Source organism: Podarcis erhardii (assembly GCF_964252035.2).
Source record: "Podarcis erhardii genome assembly, chromosome: 11".
Classification (NCBI taxonomy): Eukaryota; Metazoa; Chordata; class Lepidosauria; order Squamata; family Lacertidae; genus Podarcis; species Podarcis erhardii.
This window is the reverse complement of record NC_138501.1, coordinates 23,235,350-23,241,855: the sequence shown is the minus strand read 5'-3', so window position 1 is coordinate 23,241,855 and position 6,506 is coordinate 23,235,350.

Here is a 6,506-nt window from a genome sequence, read left to right as displayed (position 1 = left end):
ATGGATGGCTTTGTAATTTTTTCCCTCCAAACTAGCCAGCTACAATGAGATAATTTCTTTGAAAAAGCATTATGCACTGGAAAAGCTGTAGGTGGTGGGGGCCTCTGATTGAATCATGTATTTTAGAGGGGAAAGGCTACATTAATTCTCTAATTTTGTCAAATTAAGAGGTAGCTGAGGCAAGCTGTCTTTTTATGGTGTTCATGCATTTGTCAGCCTAATGGATAGTTAAACATTTCCCTCTATTGCTAAATAAAGCTTTGGTGTAAACAAATGTTTTGGAGTTATGAAAGGGACCTTGCACAGGCTGAATCAACTGGGGAAACCCAGCCAGATGGGTGGGGTACAAGTAATAAATTATTATTATTATTATTATTATTATTATTATTATTATTATTATTATTATTATTATTGATTCTGGATAAAGATTTGGAATATCAGAGAAATATATATTTTTTCAGGGTGATTCTTTAATCCTTGTTTTTGGCAGAATGAACTCACCCCTAAGCAGTGTCTTACAATGATGAACCCAGATAACATGTCTCTTCCCCTGCTTTATGGTATAAATCAGGCTTCCTCAACCTCAACCCTCCAGATGTTTTTGGCCTACAAATCTCATGATCCCTAGCTAGCAGGACCAGTGGTCAGGGATGATGGGAATTGTAGTCTCAAAACATCTGGAGGGCTGAGGTTGAGGAAGCCTGGTATAAATTAACATAATGGTGTGGTGCATTAAAATAAGAGTAATCTTCAAAAACAAAACAAAAAAATCTTTCCGATATACGATTCCCAGTAATTTAAGTGGTCCATCGGCTGTTTTCTTTCTGGCAAGCATTTAAAGCAATATGATATCCAGAATAAGGTCAGGTCCACAAAAAAACTTGGTGATGGACTCAACCAACACTTTTGCATGTGATGATTTCAGATTCTCAAGGGCTCACCTTGGACCAACCAGGCAAAAGTCTTCAAGCGTACCTACCAGCCATGTGTTCTGGTCTACTAAGTGCTTAACAGCAAGAAAGTGAAGGAGACAATCAAGCAATCAATCAATCAGTCAGTCAGTCAATCAATCAACCAATAAATAAATAAAATGCTGAGAATAGAAGCAAAAGGGAAAATTGAAGGGCAGGAAGATGATTCAGTATTCCAGTTGTTTTTCTGATCCCTCACATAAATGGAGGTATCAAACAAGAAAGGACAAAGAGGGGTTGTTCTAAGCATGTGGAAGGGTGCTTTCTAAGAAGCAATATGAAGGTCATTTTGAAGGAGTCGTAGAAGACACTTTTGGTTTTACAATCTGAAGCCAGTATAGATACCCTGCTTGTTTATATTGGAAAACATGGATGGATCATGATGGTAAGTGTGTGTGTGTGTGTGTGTGTGTGTGTGTGTGTTCACAGTGTCACTTGTCTCTTTGCAAGTAATGCTTCTCACACTTTTGCCTTCAGTGTGAAGACTAGCACAGTGAATGTCAAGTCATGTGTACCATTTGATTGCAATGATGGCAATTATTTGGTAAAGTCTTACGCAGCTGTGCTCAGTGACACCTATGCCATTGTACTGAATAGCTTCAAGCAGAAAACCCAAACTATGCAATTGCATGCCCATTTTTTCCTAACAGCAAATCACCTTTATGCAATGGTGGCTGGTGGCCACTGAGATCACTAGGGTGAAAAGCAGAGAAGTCAATAGTAAGTGGCACCAAAGCCAATGAATAGGTTCCACATTGTTAATGTGGAACCAATATGTTAATTTCATTATATATTAGGCCTTAGAATTCTACAGAAGTGTTACAAAATCTAACAGGATAATTATTATTATTATCTATTAAATTTGTATATTGCCCTATAGCCGCAAATCTCAGGCCAGTTCACAACATTAAATCACAATATGAAAAACACAATATACATAATGGAAATAAAAGCAAAAATGAATCCATAATGCCCCCTCTCATAAAGCGTGTTCTCATTAAAAGAGAGCGCGTTTTGCGGATGGGGCCAAGCAAGACACCCTGTAGTTGCCAGGCAGGTTAGGATTGAGGGACCTGGCAAGCATTGGTTGTTTGTGTTGCTGGGGTAAAATTGATGTTGCCAATTTGGGGGTGGGAACAGAGTGCTCACAGTGATCTGCTTTCTCTTTTGCTGTGGGCACCGGATCACCCACCCACCCTCCCTTGTTTTGGGCTTGTGCTTTGACCTTGCTATGCCTGTCATGGGGTCGTCTGCTTTGGGGCAGGGGCCCGGTAGGAATTTTGCCATCTGGCTGATTAGTGAGTGCCATTTGGTTTTTTGCCTACTGCGTAGCAAATCGTCACAACTTGAAAGGTTGGTGGTTAGGCATTGGTTTAAATTGGTTGGAGGAGGGGTATGGATTGGCTGGGCCTGCCCCTCCAATGTTGCTGCTGCAAGGGAATTCCATTAAAGGAATTCAGGGGCTTACCATCCTTTCGTCCAAACCCCTGGAATCGGGTTTGGGTTGCGTAAGCCCCTGGGAGCATGCGGGGAGAAGCTGAGGGTCTGGGTCGCAGCTCCAGTTATCCCCGATCTTGTTTCCCCTCACTGGCTTTCGCTGGAATCCGGGAGTCAGTTCTGTCCCCAGGTGGGGGGGGGATAGATAGTCATAACCAATGCCTAAGCAACCACTCACATTTTGTATGTTTAATAAAGTTGTGGCCAAAATTATGCCAAAAACCTTAAACAAAAATTATGTGTGATGTGTGAGTTATTGGGGTAGGGGTGTTTTGGGGGACCTCAGTGCGCAACACATTTAAAAGGCATCAAGTGTCAATCAGCCCAAAAGGCCTTGTTAAAAATGAATGTCTTTGCCTGGTGCCTAAAGGTGTATAATGAAGGTGCCAGACAAAACTTCCAGGGGAGAGCATTCCACAAAAGAGAAGCCACTTCAGAACAGGCCAGTTCTTGTGTTTCCACCCTCTGGACCTCTCATGGAGGAGGCACATGAAAAAGGGTCTCAGAGGATGGGAAGGTTCATACAGAGAGAGGTGATCCTGATATGTGTTAATTTTCTATTTATGGCTTTTGGTGAAACGAAATTATTGTGTACAAAAACCTCAACAAAAGAAGTACTGGAAAAAAAGTTTTAATTTATTTTACAGGTTGTACAAGTAACAAAGAATTAACAACAACTCCTGTACACAAAATAATGATAAAAAAAGCATCAGACAAGATGATCCTGACAGAATACATCTCAACAGTGCACACAAATGGGAGCTGGGTATGCTCAATAGCAGTAGTATTGTCCAGGAAGGCTGGTTTTGGCAAACTTGCTTCCTCTAGTATCTACAGTTAAAACAATTGTGCTTTTGCCTATCCAGGGTAACAGTGCTCTTAAAAAGAAAAAAGAAAGGGAAAAGGGGGGGGGGGAGAATGTGAAATTGCACCAAGATCCAGAGATATGTGTCCACCAACTCAATCTAATAGGAGAAACAGATAATGAATGTCTGTTTCATAGAGCTCAATGTCTGATCCAGATACTGGAACCTTTTGGCCCAGGAAACACACATGCAAATACTTGTTTGTAACTGTCCCCTCCCATTGGATTGGAGCGCATATTTTTAAATTATAATGAAACTTTCCAGTCTTTTTAAAAGTCAATTTCCCCATTCTTTACCCCGCAACACACGTCATTTACAAAAAAAGAAAAAGGACCGGAGCTTTAGCAGTTGAGATACTGGAATATATACGGAAAGGCTAATTGTGAAATATATTAGGGGTGTGCATCAGAATCAGAACCCCAAGTTGAAGAAGGATGCCTTGGAGAGATTTTGAGCTTTACAGAAGCAAAGCAGGCTCTGTTCAAGGTGTCATGAATAAAAATAGGCACCCCTGAAGCATTTCACGGCACCTCAGCGATCCAAATGTCAAAAAATGCTGTGGACAAGCATCTGATAAAAACAAAAGTAATATCTCTAAGTGATGGGGAAATGGACAGCAGACACCATGGTGGGAAGGGGGCAGAGGAGGAGCTCTGCTATGAATGTCAAGTCAAGATTATAATCAGAGGGAGTGATTTTACTCCAAAAGTGAAAACTGTTTTGTTCATCTGCCCCCCAAAATAAATGCCACAGGTGCATAACACAAAAGCCCCAGACCTATTCCCCTGGAATGTGGTTGGTTTCTTACCCAAAGGCAGCTTTCATATCTACAGTTTTCAGACCTATTGCCCTCAAGACACTAGCCTGGGAGATTAAGGGATTTATTTTTTACCTATCCTAAAACTTTAAGAGAAATTCTTCTGAAATTTGGCAAGAGTAATACATTGAGAAGGGGCAATATTGTCTATAAATTTCTTCCAATTCTGCCCTCCAAATGAAATAATATAGATATCTCCTTTACAAAAGGAATTGTGCCCAGCACAAAAGCTCGAAAACCAATGTGCTAGTAATTTTGAAGGTCTATCCACTCTGGAGGGACATGCAAATTTCATCCACTGTCAAAATGAGATGTAGCTGTTTTTAAATTTCCCAATAGTGAATTCAGATGGTGGAGTGGAGGTGATGGACTGGAACACCAGGTATTTGGGTGGTCCTTGAGCTGATGGTCCCTGGACTGTTTTCTGAAGGGCAAAACTGTTTTCTGAAGAGCAAAATGGAAACTTGTGGTCAGTGCACACACCACTATTGCTTGTATGAATAGATGTTATCTCATTGGATCACAGCCTACCTAAGCCTTGTAGGATCTAAGAGGCTGCATAATTTCCACACTTGCTGAAGGCAGTGGGTAACCAGTATTGAAAGTTGCCACAAAGCAGACTAATTCGAATCCTCGCTTTTATGGTCTTTCAAGGTATCAAATGTGCACATGCAAACAGAATACTAGCTGGCAATTGCATTCATTTTCATTTAGCTCCATTACATTGTATTTCTTTTTCGTGGGAGGTTATTCTGGCATTGTTGAAGAGAGAGACTCCAAACTCAATTGAAACGTTGAGTAGTCTTCACATTTTAGAAAGGGAATAAGAAGGAGAATCTCCTCAAAGGATAAACATGAATATATTATACATTTATCTTCATTAATCTGAGGAGCTCCAGAGCTCCAAACAAAAAGAAAAACACAAATTATAAAACACCACTTTATGAATTACAAGTCTCCACAAGTAAAATTATCCGAATGAAAACAAATTCCCTTTCTTACTGTGCATTTCTAAAGAGACTGTTCCTACAGTTTTGCATTAAGGGATCATATTTTAACCACTGGGTATGTGTTGGAGATAGTGCTGGTCAATTATGATTCTCTATCACAGTAGCTGTGATACAAGCAACAAATATATGTTATGGGAAAATTATGAAAACAAAGAAGCCATTTATTCCTTACCTGTATTTGAACACTTGTAATTTTTTGCAATGTGATGAGCAAATGTAAATCCCACTAACTGTAACCTTGCAAAAGTTTCTATAGGCTACCTTTTTGACTCTTTAAGTTCTAGGACAGCCTTTCCCATTCTGGTGCTCTCCAAGTTGTTTGGACTACAATTACCATCAGACCCAAGCAACAAGGTCATGCTGGCTGAGGCTGATGGGGGTTGTCATCCAAAACATTGGGAGGGTGTTGGGTTGTGGATGGCTACTCTAGGGCTTGATCTCAATGGGGAATGTAGATCTTAAATGGTGATAGTTTTTACTACTCAAGAGAAGGGATATATAGGAAAAGCTCAAGGCAAAGACACAGAGCAGGATGTGATAAGTTTTTGCCAACATCCCATTGGTGAAATGCAGGGCTGCTGTCATCCAGGGAAAATTCCAAAATCTGTGCTCATGTAACTAAGAACAGAGTTCTGACAAAGAGAAAGAAGCTCATGATCTCTGCATAATATGCAAACAATGAAGGGGCTGGAGGACACAAAATGGTAGTATGCATAAAAAAAGACAGTTGTGACATCCGGATTTAAAATTACTGTCATTTTAGATTTTCAGTGAAACAAGACCTAAATGAAATGCTGAGCCAAACACTGCAACGTTGTATTTTAAGCAGACCATTCCATCATTTAAATCTTTACTAGCATCTTTTAAATCATCCTTATTCTTCACCCAAGTGCCTTTTTTTCACACTCTATGCACTTCTACTGAGAAGTAAGTCCAGTTGTGCCCAGCGGTGTTTACTCTCAACTAAACTTGCATAGGATTGCAGCCTGATGGTGCAATCCCATACATGTCCCCTTGAATTCTTCCAAGGTGCATAGGACTGCAGCCTCATTCATTACATGAAAACCTTGCTTCTTCTTTTTTATGTAATATGATAGGCTTTCATCCACTTTCAATTCTATCCTTTCCTGTTGTGTTTATATTGGAAAACTGATATTTCCCTGAGATGCAAAACATAAAAGTGGTTTTGTTAACTAGTTTATTAGCCCTTTATAGACATGTGGAAATAGTCTAGATAAGGGGAGGAAAACATGACACAAAAGAATTAAGTAATAGGATTGAAGTTATGCCTGAGGATGAAAAAGGCACTAGTCTCAACTTCTTTAAGGTGATTGTGTGAAATCTA